The following is a 16,829-nucleotide window of genomic DNA, read 5'->3' as shown; positions in this document are numbered from 1 at the left end:
TACCTACTAAGACCTGTCTCTCTCTTTGTCAACTTTGAAAGTCTTCATAAAATAAGTGATCACAATAGCGTCTTATCAGAAATCTTCTGGGAAAACACAGTAAATCCGAGGTCAAGTCCACTGTCTGTCTGGAATTTTAACAAAACCGATGTCCATGAATTACAAACGTTTCTACGACAAAAGCATGATGACTTTCTAAGGACTGAAGGAATTATGGAAAATGTGTGGCATAAATTTAAGAGTATAATTTTCGAGGCATTAGTAAAATGTGTACCTTCTAAAATAATTAAGAAAAATCCGGACCCAGAATATTACACTAATTATATTCGCTACTTAAAGAAAAAGACAAGGCGCGCATTTATCAAACGTAAACGAAGCCATGAGCATTGGGAAAAATATGTCGAATTAATTAAGAAACTTGAGTGTGAAAAAAGGTTAGCTCAGGAAAATTTTCTAAAAACTATTTTAAAAGAAGATGAAAGTAACAATTCGAGACAGTTTTATAATTATGTACGCAGGAGAAAAGGAAAAAAAAAGGAGTAGTGCTTTTACGAAATCAGAACGGAGAAAGTATAACTGAAGACAAAGAAAAGGCCGACTTATTAAGTTCCTATTTCATTTCGGTTGTCAATAATAATAATAATAATAATAATAATAATAATAATAATAATAATAATAATAATAATAATCTCGCTGATAGGAGTGGTTGTGGCACAGACCGTGAATGTGAACCAAATTCGACTTTCAAAATAACTTCCAAAGGGGTTAGAGAGAGAATAACGAAATTAAAAAATCGGAAGTCTCGAGAACCAGATAGTATTGCCACAGAGATTCTTAAATTAGGTTCCGAGGCCATAATTCCATACTTAATGCGTATATTTCATGTTTCCATAAACAATGCAGCTATTCCATGTGACTGGAAATCAGCTATAGTGGTACCCATACATAAAGGTGGAAATAAATTAGATGTCGGAAACTACAGACCGATTAGCCTTACATCTGTCGTATGTAAAGTCATGGAGCATTTGATATCGGATTATATTCGTCATGTTCTAAATGCGAAAGACTGGTTTTACAACCGCCAGCATGGTTTTAGGGAAGGCTTCTCATGTGATAGTCAAATTACGTCGCTGGTTCAGGATCTAGCTGAAGAGGTAGATAGAGGCGGAAGAATCGATGCAGTTGTGATTGATTTTTCGAAAGCATTTGATTTGGTGCCACATGACATATTAATAGATAAGTTAAGTAGGCTAGGAATAGATAAAAGAGTGGTGCTATGGATCCAAGAATTCTTAAAAGGTAGAACCCAGAGAGTTAGAGTAGGTCATGAAATATCGGAAATTGGAAATATAAGTTCAGGGGTGCCACAGGGCAGCGTTCTGGGTCCATTACTCTATATAATATACGTAAATGACCAATGCCAGAATATTACATCAAATGTGAGGCTATTTGCAGACGACTGCATTATCTATAGAAAGATTAGAAATAATTCATATGTAGATGCTATTCAAATAGACTTGAATAAAATTTATAACTGGGCGTTAAAGCATAGGATGCAAATAAATGGTTCTAAAATTAAATCTATAACATTTTGTAAAACCCGAGAGGAAACTAGTCTTAATTACGAATTCAGTGGTGTTGTAATTCCGCAAGAACAATGTTGTAAATACCTAGGAGTGTATTTAAACTCCAAACTTTCTTGGGGAGAGCATGTTGATAATGTTACGGGTAAAGCATGGAGGGCACTTTACTTTATTATGAAAATCTTGAGAAAGGCTAGCCCCAAATCGAGAAAAATAGCATATCTAACGTTAGTGCGACCGTTAATGGAATACGGAACTACGTGTTGGGATCCCTATAGAATATACCAGATAAATTCCTTAGAAAGAATCCAGTATAGGGCAGCGAAATTTGTTAAAGGTAAAAGAGAAGATGGAAACGATACGATAAAAGAACTTAAATGGGAAACTTTGGAAAACAGACGTAGGAAAACTAGAATAACATCATTGTATAGAGCACATCTAGGTCAGAAAGCATGGGTAGACATAACGGCTCGGTTAGAAAAGCCAACGTACCATGGTAGGAACGATCATGATTTTAAAATCAAATGTAGGAAACAGAAAACGGATGTAGGTAAATTCTCATTTTTAAATAGAACTATAAATGATTGGAATGACCAACTGCAGCGGTCTTTGAGGGCTGTCCTTCCTTAAGGATATTCAAGAATAATTTAAAAAGTTGTATATAAAGTGAAAATTAAAATTAAGGTGACATTCAACATTTAATTTTTTAAGGTGTCATGTATTTATCTAGGCTGACGAGTTTACTTCCTTGGTTTGAATTGTAAATTATTTAAAAATAGCGTGTAAGAGGGCCTTAGACTAGAAATGTTTAGTTTAAATGTAGTTCTGTTTATAAGTATGGATAAGGATGTAATTATTTGACTTATTTGAACTGTTGTATCAGTGAAGCGAGGTGAGTCAGTGAAGTTATGGTTTTACAGTGCAGTGAACAGTTCGGATCAGTGATAATTTATAGCGTCAATGAAATGTGTTCTATAGTGTCAGTGAAATGTGTTACAGAGTGTCAGTGAAATGTGTGCTAAAGTGTCAGTGAAATGCGTCATAGTGTCACTACAGGGAATGAGATGAGAGTAAAGTGAAAGACTATTGAAACTTATGTAGGACCTATAGATAATTATGTAGGTTGTATTGTAAAATTAGGTATTTTATTTTATGTTTTATTATTATTGTGTTAAATTGTATTGTGTATTATTATTGTATTGTGTGAAAATTGTATATGTGTTATAAAATTGTATTGTGTATTGTAAATTTTATTGTGTATTGGTTATCATTTTATTGTGTATTGTTAATGTTGTATATACCACTGCCACCGGGTGCTTGCCCACTTGCAGTGTAAATAAATACATACATACATACATAAAGCCTTGGACCGAAGTTGCTACTGTGATTATATGCTACAGTTGTAGTACATTTAGGAACTGTCAAGCATATATTGTCTGATCTTTTGGTTTTATATTTATTTGAATATAAATTAAATATGTTTCGGTTTTTATGTACGAAATTCAGTAATAAATTGTTATAAATTTGATGGAAGTCAAATACTTTAGGGGAGAGTCGGGTAGTATCGGACATCGGGTAGTATCGGACAGTGCGTTTTTTTCATCTACCACCATATGGTAGTACCTGAATGTCATGGTTACGTTTCTCTATGCGACATCACAGAAACGTAACCATGTCAATCAGGTACTATCATCGTGTGGTAGATGAAAGAAACTCACTGTCCGATATTACCCGATGTCCGATACTACCCGACTCTCCCCTAAATTCCGAATATAGCAGCTCTGAAGAATAATCAAGAGTTTTATTAAGGCATATTTCTATTATTCTTTTCTGTAGCAGAGTCATTGGCATCACGGAGGTACTATAAGCACTACCCCATCCTATAATGGCATATTGTAATATAGCTTTTACTGTAGATAAATCAGTCGTAAAGTATGGACAGTCAAGTAATTTCGTTGGATGACAAAATAGTGAATCATTTTTCTTAATCTATTGCACAGAAAAAGAACATGTTTATCCCAACTATTAGAAGAACAATTGGATGTATGAATTTTTAAACACAAGAGCGAATCAGGAGATTTCATACCAACAGTTGTTAACGAAAATGGTACTACCTTAGCTTTAGAATGATTTAAGACAAGTATGAAATAAGTTTGTAATATCGTATTTGAACGTATTTGCAGGACACTAGCTCCTATAGCCTACCATGTTCTTTAAGGAGGGAAATGAGTCACATTGAATATATAATTTATATTGTTTTCAATAGGACTTGCGTAAGTGTGGTAGTTTTCCTGGCTGAGATTGAATGTCACAAATGAATACTGCTCCTTTAAACATTTCGTCGAGTTCATTACAAATGTTGACTATTGCTATTTCGGTCACAGGAGGAAGACATTTCAACACATATGATAATAAGTGAATGAATACGAAAAATTAGCAATAGCTTTAAAAATGATTTTCTTATTCAAAACGAAAAGGACTGAGTAGTACTCAAGTTCCGTTCCGAAACTCGAGAAAATTGTTGGGATCATTTTCCTTCTTCACTAAAGAAATATGACGGGGGCTTCATAGGATCCCTGTAATTGCGTGAAATGTTTATGTTCTCGGATAAGTGTTATTATGACATTTAGATTTTCAAGGAACTGATTCCCTTAAAAGGATTGTCAATGTGATTGATAGTGAAATAAATTCAATACAATTTATGTGTTGGATTAATAATGATTATTTTTCCCTTTATTTCTTTATTGTTTATATAGGCTTACTATATAGGGACATTTATTTAAAATCATTCCACTCCAAAGAACTACTTATTTAGATACAGTTTAATTTAAACATAAAATAGGTGAATTTAAATATTGAGAGGGAAGTTTAAAACCAGTGTTAATTGCATTTTAGATTTCACGCCCTCACCCTGACGCTCCTTTGAGATTTAAAATGTTACTCCTGTATTATGATACTTAGGTTAAGTTAGGTTAGGTCACGGTGGCTACGGGCGGGTTAGGACGACCCTTTGTAAGTCGATGGATTCTAGCCGGCTCAATTTGTGACTTTTTCTTGCCTGCCAATCAAAAATAAAAAATCTATTCATTGTACAGTTGATGACCACTAAGTTAGAGGTTAGTTCAGGCTTTTAATGCAACTGTAGTAGTAGGCTTAGTAGTGGTGGTGGTGGTGATGATACTAGTTCCTAGTAGTGGCAAGTGGTAGTAATAATGGTGGTGGTGACAAATAGCAAATTGATGGCCGTCAGATATATTTTCACCAATTTGTTTGCATTTACTACAACTAAAAACCAGAAGTACTGCACAAAACGAAAATTACATAATCAATTCAACGACTCTGAAACAAAAGATACCGATGGAAGGTTATGATGTCATAGATGACGTCACAAGGTAGTTATAATAGTTACGTACCACTATGTTGTTTTTTTTTAATTTACGATTTCGTTACATAGGCCAATTTATGGAGTTAATTGCATTAAATTAAGCGTACTATATAATATTTCGTACTCACCATTCTGTTTTATTCATCATGCACTTCGACTATTCCTTCATTAGCATAACCTGTAACTAAGCTTAAATTAGTTTCACTACTAGCTATTTCTGAAGTCATGCCATGAAGCCAACATTATTAAGCACGATGTTTTGCACAATTTAAAATTTACAGTCTTTAAAGCAAGTGAAGAGTCCACTGCAAAAATGATGGTTGTCAGTGAGATGTAGTTTTCCAGGAAATGAAGTTATAAAAGCAAAGACTTATTACTGCTATAAGAAGGATTTTAATTATTAGGTAGTTAACCCATTATTTTTTAGCATTATTACGAATTATACAAACATAACATCAAATAAACCAGCAAGATTTCCAATTACTACAGTAATATTACTAACTTAAATGCAAAGACTGAAGGATAAGAATCCTGAATGTCACGTATCATTTGCATACTCTGCCACATTAATTCTTGCTGCACTAATGCACGGGGTAAGGTTAATGAATAATCAACTCCAAATATTTCATGAATCATTAATGTCATCATTAATTTAGTCTGAAATATTTAATACATTATCTTAAGGTATAATGGGACCGGACTTGACATTTTCTACAGTTTTGGGTCAATTGTTTTCAAAATTTGTGGGTTGGTTCTATGTATGTGTGTGTACGTGCGTGTGTGTGTGTGCATACCAAATTCCAACAAATTTAACGCAATAGTTCCTTCTATATTAATTATTTTCTTATTTTATCAAACTTAATCATGCGTAAATTCAAAATGCCCCTTGCGGGACTATAACTGAAATTATGTTTTAAAATTTTTTGTCAGGAATTTACATTTCATAATTATTAAAAAACTACGCATTGATTTTAAAATTTGAGCACTGGTGAAAAACATACAAATTTTCTTAGGAGTGGAATAATGATTACTATCACGTGTTAATAGAACTAAGGTATTCTTAAACTAAGTTCTACTAACATGTGAAAGTAATCATTATTGCTTTCCTAAGTTATATAGTGTTAAAAGTTACGTAATCAAGATGTATAAAATTTTTTTCATTTGGGATAATTTGTTTTCGTCATCTGTTCTTTTTAAGTTAAAATTAATTACATGAGAAGTATTTAATCAAGAGTCAATTCCATGCACAGTTTTGTGTATTGATATTCGTCCCTCCTCTGGCAAACTAGCGAAAGTTAAAAATTAGCGACCCTGCACTTAAGGTCTATATTGCACTATTCAATAGTGCAATATAGACCTTAAGTGCAGGGTCGCTTATTTTTCACTTTCGCTAGTTTGCCAGAGGAGGGACATTATAGAGAGTATTCATCCAAAATTGCATGTAAATTGGAGCAAATTGAAACGGCGAGGGACCATTTGTATGATGAAAAATGTCGTTTTAGAAAATGCAATTTATTAAAAAATGTTGTTTTTTTTTTTTCATATTGATTGTTTCAGAACTCCCCAGCACCATAACTTTTCTCTCCCTTCTTCTTCTTCTTCTTCTTCTTCTTGGCTTCCTCCGCCGTTTTCGACATCCTCGCCATCCTCTTGGAATCAGTATTTCACCTCTTAATCTCATACAGCCTCCTCTTGTTTCTCCTCACTGCAATCTCTTGTGTTCCTCTTGGAAGATTCTCCTGTTTGACAGTGGTCTTGCGGTGTTGCATGGCACTGCATCCCATATTGCACTCTTCAACAACATTGTAGGTTGCTATGTCCAGCCTCTTTTTTAAAACAAAATTTTCCTTTGGACATTTTCGCAACATTGAAGCGTGCAAACTTTCATTTTCATTTTGGATTGATTATGGTGATATTAGTTCCTACAAACATCAAAATATGACAAAAGAGACATGCTTTGAAGCATGTACAGCGAATACTAAGGAAAATTTGAATATAAGGGTCGAAAAATAAAGACATTACTTACAATTGAGAGAAAGTGGGCGTTGCATGTTTTAACCCCTTAACGCAACATTATATAAACGGCCGACAATTTTAAAAAATGGCGGATAGAGGCAAAATATACAAGAAAAACATAGACAAATATGTAAAGTCATCTTTTATGTAAAAAAATTGAAATTTTTTACCATTTTGGTCAAAAATTCAGTCCTAGAGTTCCTTAACAAAACAAAAAAGTTAGTTAATTCCTTATCAAATTGAATTCCACCTGGCATTCTGTCTTCTCATTTATTTTCAAGTTTGCTGTAAAAATTTGTATATTTGGCCCACAAAATTGCATAAGGTGTTGAAGATATTTATATTTTCTCCACTGACTATCATCATTCTTTTGGTCTAGTCGAACGACATCCAGAGTTCTTGTCGTGTACAGCATTTCTTCCTTTGCCTGTAACTCACAGACTAGCGGCATTCTTGCCTTCACATAATGACTAAATAATTCTATGTCATCTAATGTATATGATGTTATCATTAACTTATTTTCGATTAAAAAAAAAGTGACAACCATCAATCTTGCAGTGGACTCTTCAAGTATTATTTGTAATAGCAGTCATTTTCTTACACTCACTACATTATAATTCGAAACGAAAATTCACTTTTGATGATAGTTTATAAGTTTTAAATTTCACTTGTTTTTCACTATGGACACAATGCTTTGGTTCTTCCGATGGAAGTAAGTTTTATCCTCTATAACAGCGGTTCCCAACTTTTTTCGACTCGCGAATTCCTTCCACAACGATCTGAGTTGGGTGAACCACTGACTTTTAAATATACATACAGTAGACATGCATAAAATTTAATTCTAAGCAAAAGGTTTAATAACCTTAAATTAACTTAATCCTTACCGGTAACGGTTAAAACCTATAGTTACTCTAGTTAGGCTTAAAAGTTACATAACATGTAGGCCTAGCTGCAATAATAAATACAAGTTTTCATTGTAATTACTCACCTCTTCCTTGGTATTCAGTGAGAAGGTTGCGCCTGCTTTACATGGCACAGAGCTTTGAAGTCAGGAACCACAGAAGTTAAATAAAGTTTCAAATCACTTTCAGCACAAAGTCTGTTTCTGTATTTATTTTTAAATAGGCATATGAAGGAAACGACTTTTCGCACAAATATGTGGATGAAAAGGGTAATAAAGCCGTTATGGCTTTAATCGCTAACACTGGGAACTCCTTTAAACTCAACCAAAAACCAATTAATGACAAAGATTTATAACTTTTCTGTAACTGAAAATCAGTGAAAATTTCAAGAAGCTGCTCTTTTTTATCTACACTTAATGTGGATTCTAAAATTGTTGACTCTTCGAAGGGATTGCGAATCCAATTGTTATTATTGGACATAGCAGGGAAATATTCTCTGAAGGTTTTCCAATTCCCTTCAAATGTTCTTTAACCATGTTCTTGACATTTTAGTCCAAAGAAAGATGATTTTCCACCAGGAAGTCGTGAGGGGTATCAAAGCACTCAGTTTGATTGCTATTGAAACATGTTTCCCAAAAATTAAGTTTTTAATGAATGATTCGATACGGTCTTGCACAATATAAACATTTATATTTGACCCCTGAAGAGATAAGTTTAAACTGTTAATCTTTGAGAAAATGTCTGCCAAATAAGCTAAAGTCTGAAGCCAGATTTCATCTTCCAGGCACTTTTCTTGGTGAAAGTCATGGCTGGTGAGAAAAACGTAAACTTCGTCTTTAAGCTCATACAGTCTGGAAATAGTTCTACCTCGAGATAACCATCTAACTTCAGTGTGAGACAATAAACACTTATAAATGCTTCCCATTTCCTTACAAAGCACTGCAAAGATGCGGGAATTTGTAGGCCAAGCCTGAATAAAATTAATTATTTTCAATGCATCGTCCAGCACACATTTCAATCCATCAGGCATGCGTTTAGAAACAAGAGCCTGTCTATGAATGCAACAATGTGTCCAAGAAGCGTTCGGCGTTACCGATTTCACTTTGGCAACACAACCCAGCATAACACCCTGTCATAGATTTCGCACCATCTGAACAAATTCCTACACAGCGAGTCCAGTCTATTGAAATTTTCGCGAAAGTATTCGTCGGTTAACTTAAATGTATCTCCTTAGTTCTCTCTTTTAAGGGTTTGCAGAATAGTAGATCGCTTCTCTTCTACAGACTCTCCATTAATATAACGGACGAAAATTAACAAAATGACTAAATTGGCAATATCAGTGGATTCGTCAAGTTGAATTGAAAAAGGACTGGTACAAACTCTTTCCAAAATTTCAATTTCGACATAATTTGCCATGTCTTTAACCCGGCGGTTGATCGTATTGTCGGACAACGGTACCATATTGACTATTTTGTGAAAGATTCTGCAAGCATGCAATGTACTACATATTTATACATGGTCGCACTAAATCTTCAGCTATTGAATGAGGTTTTGCAGTTTTAGCAATTCTGTACCTAACGCGATAAGACGCTTCAAGAGCATTCTCATTGTCACTGTTTGCAGCGTATACGTGTAGGAAGCCATTTGGTGTTGGTGGCTTGCAGTTACAGATCTTTAATTGCTGACATCTTTTGTAGCACTTCGTTTGGAACTCTGCCCCTCAGTGATAAGCCTAATATCCTTCTCAGCATCTTCCTTTGGCATATTTGGAGACTGTTACGAAGTTTGGCAGTGAGAGACCATGTCTGACACCCATATAACAGTACAGGAGTTACACAAGTCTCCAATATTTCTATTCTGAGATTTTTGCTGAGTGTTCTCTCCAGTATGATGAACTTGAGAGTCCAGAATACCTTCAACGCGAGAGAAATCCTTCGTTTTATTTCCTTCTCTGTCTTCTGCTGAAAGGAGACTAGCTGTCCTAGGTATACGTATTCAGATACGTATTGTAGTTCTGCACCATCAATTATTATGGGTGACTCCGGCCCATTTGGCTTTACTTGTGTCTTGGTCATATTCATCAGGAGGCCTGCTGATCTGCTGGCGTGCATAATTATTGGAGCATTGACTGAAGTTCTCTGGGTGATTTGGCGAACAATACGATGTCATCAGCAAACCTTAGATTATTTAGTCTGCTGCCGTTGATGTTTATTCCACAATTCCTGTTCCAGTTCAGTTTGCGAAAAATGTTTTCCAATACACGTGTGAATAATTTTTGGGAAATTGGGTCTCCATGTCGCACTCCTCTTTTGAGACTGAATGATCGTCCTTCGATCTCCGTTTTCACTTTGGCACAGCTTCGATGTTACATAACTGTAAATCAGGCATTCGCGGCAAATATTAATTTACTGTGGAAATAATGTGATAAATTCTCGATGTTACACGTAGTAACAAGGGTCATTAAAGAGTTAATTTAATGTTAAAATAATAATAATAATAATAATAATAATAATAATAATAATAATAATTATTATTATTATTATTATTATTATTATTATTATTATTACAATTCAGCCGAAATGAAGGAAAAAATAATATTCCAAAACTCGAAACCCGCCATTACGGAAAAGTTTTGGTGAACCCCTTCAAATATTTTGCGAACCCCCTGGGGGCTCTATAAAACCAAATATTTTTTTCTATAGTAGCCTACGTAGTGATGATGTTATAATGTGTATCCACGTTAATGTGTGTTGTATATGTTGAGCATGTTGCACAGTTTCACTAGTACCGATACTTTCTGCCACAATATACGCATTAATGGAAGTCTAGTACTGACAGCACGTAGGAATTTAAAAGTTTTCGACCAATTTCATAGTACTTATAGTGCCATCTATTGTTTCGTAAAAAAAATCGACGTAAATAGGTGATTTTGACGATCGCTTTGTAACTTGTCTATTTGACTTAATGGTTAAGGTATTGGACATCTGCTGAAATATAAAGGTCCTTGGTTCGAATCCCAACGTCGGAAATGGTCAGTGAATAAAATGTAATATATATATATATATATATATATATATATATATATATATAAGTAGAGTGTAGGCCTAATTGTGGATATGTAAAAAAAAATGTAAAAACAGAGAAGGTAAGAAAGAGAGAAAAGAAAGATAGAAGGAAAGGAGAGAGGTTAAATAGACAAGGATGAGAAGGAGAAAATAAGAGAATAATTTTAGTTAAATACTCGTAGGGCGGTAGTAGTGACGTCATCTATGATATCATACCTCTCCATCGTATCTTTAAAATTACACAAAAGTGTTCACAGATGCTGTCTAACTTCTGTGCACTTTGCTATTATAATCCACTGCAATATGATGACACCTAACCGTTACATAAACCTGATTAAATGGTTTTCTAGAAAGCTTTATCCAAGAAATGATCTGACAATTCTATAAACACGTTACAATTAGAAACTGCACTAAGAACATTCTTTCAAATAATAAGAAATGCATGCTTTCCTGGTCATGTTACAATAGTAGCATATGTTCGAAAAATTAGTTGCGGCGCAGTATTTCACCATTTTCTTACTATTTCCTTTCAAGTGTACTTATATTTATTCATACTCTTCCAATAAGTACGAACTACTCGCACTCACGGCGAAGCATCAATTTCCTTTACCAAACATCAGTTCAATTTTGTACGCTACACTAGCGCCGTTGATGTCTCTAGTTATATATTACAAACTCTTTGCGCCAGACCATAAACATTTCACATTAAAAATGGAAGAACGGGGATTCAACTTTTGATTTTAATCGGTTATTGTTAGTTTCAAACGGCTGAACTTTGTGTGGGCAGGTAACGAGGATGGCCACAAGCTCCTTCATCCTGCTCCTTGTGACGCTCCACATATGTGCAGCAGATGAGCGCGTCATTGCGTCCTGCGTGAGGAATGTGATGGTACGCTACTTCACCCCTGACAACCCCACGATGCTGCTGATGCCGAGTGTCAGTATGAGCATAGTCAAGCGACCTCTTGCACCTCACGTCCCCGTACATCCTGCGGACGTTCTCCTGCCGCTCATCCAAGATGCAGTGCACGGGTCCGTGTACATTTACAATCCTGATGACAATGACATCACCAACACATTAGAAACTCCTGATCCACGTGTTATAGTTCGTCAATACATCGCTTTAATCTGCATCACTCCGTCGAAAAAATATTTGACTTTCTCAGAAAGCAATGTATTACAACATGCACTAAGCATTACGCAGATGGGTATTAAAGTAGACAAGGGAGCACGTTTCGTTTTTGTATTCTACGGACATTTTGGTCCTACACACATGCCAAATACTATCTATTTACTTGGAAAGTGGCTTGAAATTTATAAACTGTTCAATGTAGTGGTCCTAGTTCCGAACTTCGAAGGTGAAAAAGCCTTATCAAAGGGAAAGGACAAACGAATATCCTCAATCGATATTCTGACATGGTTTCCATACGATCGACTTCAGAGCTGCGGAAAATACCGAGAGTTTGTTATATTGGATCGTTGGGTTTACAAATACACCAAGAGATTTTTGAGTGGAACTGACTTGTTTCCAAACAAGATTCCTAGAAATTTTTATGGTTGTACTTATAGTTCTGGATTCCATCTTGCGATGAATATGTCTCACATTGTTTTGAAACACACAGAGATCATATTGGAGGAAATAGCAAGGAAATTGAATATAACGATAGGCCCAGGATTTCCTGATGTTAGTTACACAAACAGGATGGAATCAGTTATCAACTCAGTCTTGCAGGTCACTTACCCTCATTTCTTTTCTAGATTGAGGTGGTATGTGCCTTGTGCTCAACCTGTTCCTCGGAAGGGAAATTTCATAAAAGTCTTCACACTTCCCGTATGGATTGGAATTTCTTTGGCAGCAATATCAACTGCAGTCGTTACAAATATGTTACGTAAAAGCATCGGGCATAAACAGGAATGGGGTTGTTACGTGGGATATATAAACTGTTTCTCCAACATTTTGGCAGTAGTTGCAGGAGTGGCAGTTTCAAAAATGCCCAAGACTTCCAAAATAAGATATGTTCTCCTCGTTTGGATTCTGTATAGTTTTGCTGTAACTACAGTATTCCAAGCATTTTTCACGACTTTTCTAGTTGATCCAGGATTACAGAAACAAGTGTCTTCTGTACATGAACTTATCAAATCTCGATCGCTTCTGAGTTTCCTGGTGCTAGATTCGTACCTAATGTGGTGTGACACGAATATGTCTATCCCAATTGACAGATGCTATAGTATGAAAAACACGGGAAGCTCGTCGATGTCAGAAGAATATAATCCTGTCTCTTTCGTACTGCGTCCTGACATTGATGCAGTGTATGTAGACGAATTCGATGTCAAAACCGCGCTGTCGCTTTTACGTAAGGACGAAAAGTTATGCAGTACTGACGACGGATCTCATTACAATTACATAATGATAACTGTTACGACATACAGCATTTATCTGCAGCCTTTGAAGAGAGTGCTGCTTGGTATGATTGAAACAGGACTCACGGATAAAATAATCACAGACGTTATGTACAATTATACAACTGTAGCCTATTCCAACAAGAGTAACGGACAGTTCGAACTTGTTAAGACATTCATACAAATCGTTTCAGACAACGGCAATTATACCACGACACTTAAGGACCGAAATGAGTATTTTGTATTTGACTTGAGTCACATGAAACTATCATTTATATTCCTGTCAATAGGACTTGGCGCAAGTGCCGTGGTTTTCATCGCTGAGTTTGCATGTCGCAAATGAATAGTGCTTCCACTTATTATTATTATTATTATTATTATTATTATTATTATTATTATTATTATTATTATTATTATTATTACTTTCTCGCTACTGCAAGTACAGAGAGAGGGAGAGAGCATTACAATGTAAACAAAATTAATTTCGAAATATTTACGGAAACACATTATTTTGATGATATCTGAAACCAAAGACTTAGTTTTTGGAAATTAAGCGCTTGTCTTTCTGCTTTCTCTGTGCTTCTCGTAATGTCTGTGTATACTATCGTGGCGGGATGAATTACAGGTGGACCCATGCGCATGTTCTACGTCTCTTTCCACTAGCTATTACGTCAACTGGACTGCAAAATAAGTGGCGGACGTTTCTTTTGTATCTCTGCTCAATCTTATAACCTGATTCATTATTTGGTGAGACATTAACATTGCATTGTATTGAAATCAGTTGGATACACAAAATGTCACTATGTAACATTGTACTGTTCACGGTTGTCAAAATCACGACTGTAGAAAAACCAAAGCGAGTGAGATAATATATCTCAAGTTTACCGAAAAATGAAGAGTTTTATGCTTGAAAATGCCAGTAATGCTTAATTTTGTAGCCTTCTGGGACGAAATACGATTCCTAGCCATTACGGTACTCCTGTATGAATCGAGGACAAATGCACCATAAGTAGTAGGCTATATTACGTCATATTGATATACTTATTGTTTTCAGCAATAAAACTGCGTGACTCTTTTGTTTGTCACATTTTGATCTTTATTATTACTTAGCTGTTATAAGTAAATTATGGACAGGATTAATGTTTTCAACAGATTAATATCTTACAATTTATTGTTCTACTCAGGTCTAGAATTAAGAAGTATATTATCAAATTTGTGTTATTTCGAACTCGCTTATTTTGTGGTGTCATAAGCTAATATGCAGGCAAATAATTGTACAACAGATTATCTATAGTAATTTAATATATTATAATGAACTGATTTTGGTATGTCATTGTTATAATTTTGAAGTTATTTTAAATTAATGAAGTACATTTATTCTACCATGTGTGGTGTGGGAGAATATCGAAGTAACATCCAAAAATGCAAATATAGTAACAATTAGTACTTTATATGGACCCAAATAAAATTTAAGTATGTATTATCGTGGCTCAACCAAATTTGTAATACAGAGTCTTTCATAAGCAACAAGTCTATCGAAAAATCAACTACGTTGGATACTTTTTTGAAATGATGTTTATCCCCACGAGAAAGAACTCTTTCCGGTGCCGTAAAGTCGATTTGGAAACAAACACTCGCTCCCCCCGCTACCAGAGGGAGCTACTTATCCATGTGTAATGTGCATCTAATGTCAACTTAAAATGATCTGGAGCATGACCTTCTATACGCCAAGGACTTAAAATGACTTGGAGCATGATTTTCTATACGACAAGGATAATGGCACACGGCCATGCCTATATACATTGTTGTGATAGACTGGAATGATAAAATGCCACGCAGCCGCTTAACCTCATTGCAGAATAGGAAAATTGCTGCCTGGTTTGAACTTGGAAACAGTGTCGCTCGAATTAAGTGTTATTCCGTAGACGAAATGTTTCCAGGCAGGTGGATCTGTCGCACAGGCCCAATCCGTTGGCCTCGCGATCATCTGATTTGACTCGCCTGGACTTTTTCTTGGAATTCATTAAGGATCGCGTCTATTCGACTAAGCCACACACCATTTCTGATTAGTTGAACGAACTGAATACACGATACAAATGGTTATGCCTGACATGCTCACCAGAGTCCATGAAGAGTTGATACGTCGCTTACATTTGTGCATTCTGCAGAAGGGAAGACATTTTGAAAATTGTACACCAAAATTTGTCAACAATTGAGGCTCTTTTTTACATTTATATGCTTGATAAAAGTTTAAAACACTAACCATTGTTTCGTTTAATAGCTCTAGCGACGAGGCGAGGGGAGGGGTTTGTTTCCAAATCGACTGTACGGCACCGGGAACAATTCTTTCTCGTGAGGATGAACATCATTTCAAAAACTTATCCAAAATAGTTAATTTTCGATAGATTCGTTACTTATTAAAGACCCTGCAGTAATTAAGTAATAGGAATGTGTACCTTACAGAATAATTAATATTTAATAAGTGCAGCGTCTATATCTGTAAAATTATTTCATCTTTCACTTTCATTTGATGACGTAATAACGCAAAGGAATTAAAGACATCAGTCCCGTGTTTGATGTGGGAAGATAACATTTAACTTTCAATTATTATTATTATTATTATTATTATTATTATTATTATTATTATTATTATTATTATTATTATTCTCATCACAGTTGTTTCCGTGGAACAGAATCGTATTTTCATGAGTTTTTTTCGTAAATGACGAGTATTTTTTCTGAACTAAACATATAATATAAATGGAGTAAAAATTAGTATTTGATCTTGGAACTCACTGGAGCTGTTCATTTTCTGTGTTATCTGAGTAATTTTACAAAGTGTAAAGTACACGAAATGGCGTTCCTGTGTTCTTCATTCTGTATTTCTTAAAATAATATTTGTGTGTCACATTAATTTTCATTTGTTTTTATTTGTGTAAACCAGACGTGGGCATTTAAAGAGATGCGCCGTACTACTCTGATTGCTGCAACACGCATCACCTGTTAACGTAATACTCAGCGGTGGATCGCGTGAAGTATTGAAACACGGAACGTTAAGTAATTAAGCAGGACATACACAGTTTTCTACAAATGTTATTTTTATGAATAATGACAATGAAAGAAAACAAATTTTCCAAAACAAATATAAACTAGCACTGGCGCCTATGATGGGCACCCCTACAGTGATGGGCACATTAAATTATTTATGGTTGTAATAAGGATATGCGGCTTACAATTAAATTATTCTTTGTACCAAGTGATTCGCAGTGCTGTTGGCTTACATTCTCACACATAGTCTATGTCCTGAGAGGGTGTGGGAAGCTTCAGTTTAAAATACACTGTCCCCATGTGCATGTTCATGTTTATCGCAGCTTAAATTTAATAATTTTTTAGTGTTCACTGCTGTTGTAAATAATGTTTATAGGTTTCGTTGTTCTTTGTATTGTACTGAAACCTTGATTATTAACTCCGTTGAATG

The sequence above is a fragment of the Periplaneta americana genome, chromosome 14 (genome assembly GCF_040183065.1).
Source record: "Periplaneta americana isolate PAMFEO1 chromosome 14, P.americana_PAMFEO1_priV1, whole genome shotgun sequence".
NCBI lineage: Eukaryota > Metazoa > Arthropoda > Insecta > Blattodea > Blattidae > Periplaneta > Periplaneta americana.
Note: the sequence above shows the minus strand (reverse complement) of the source record.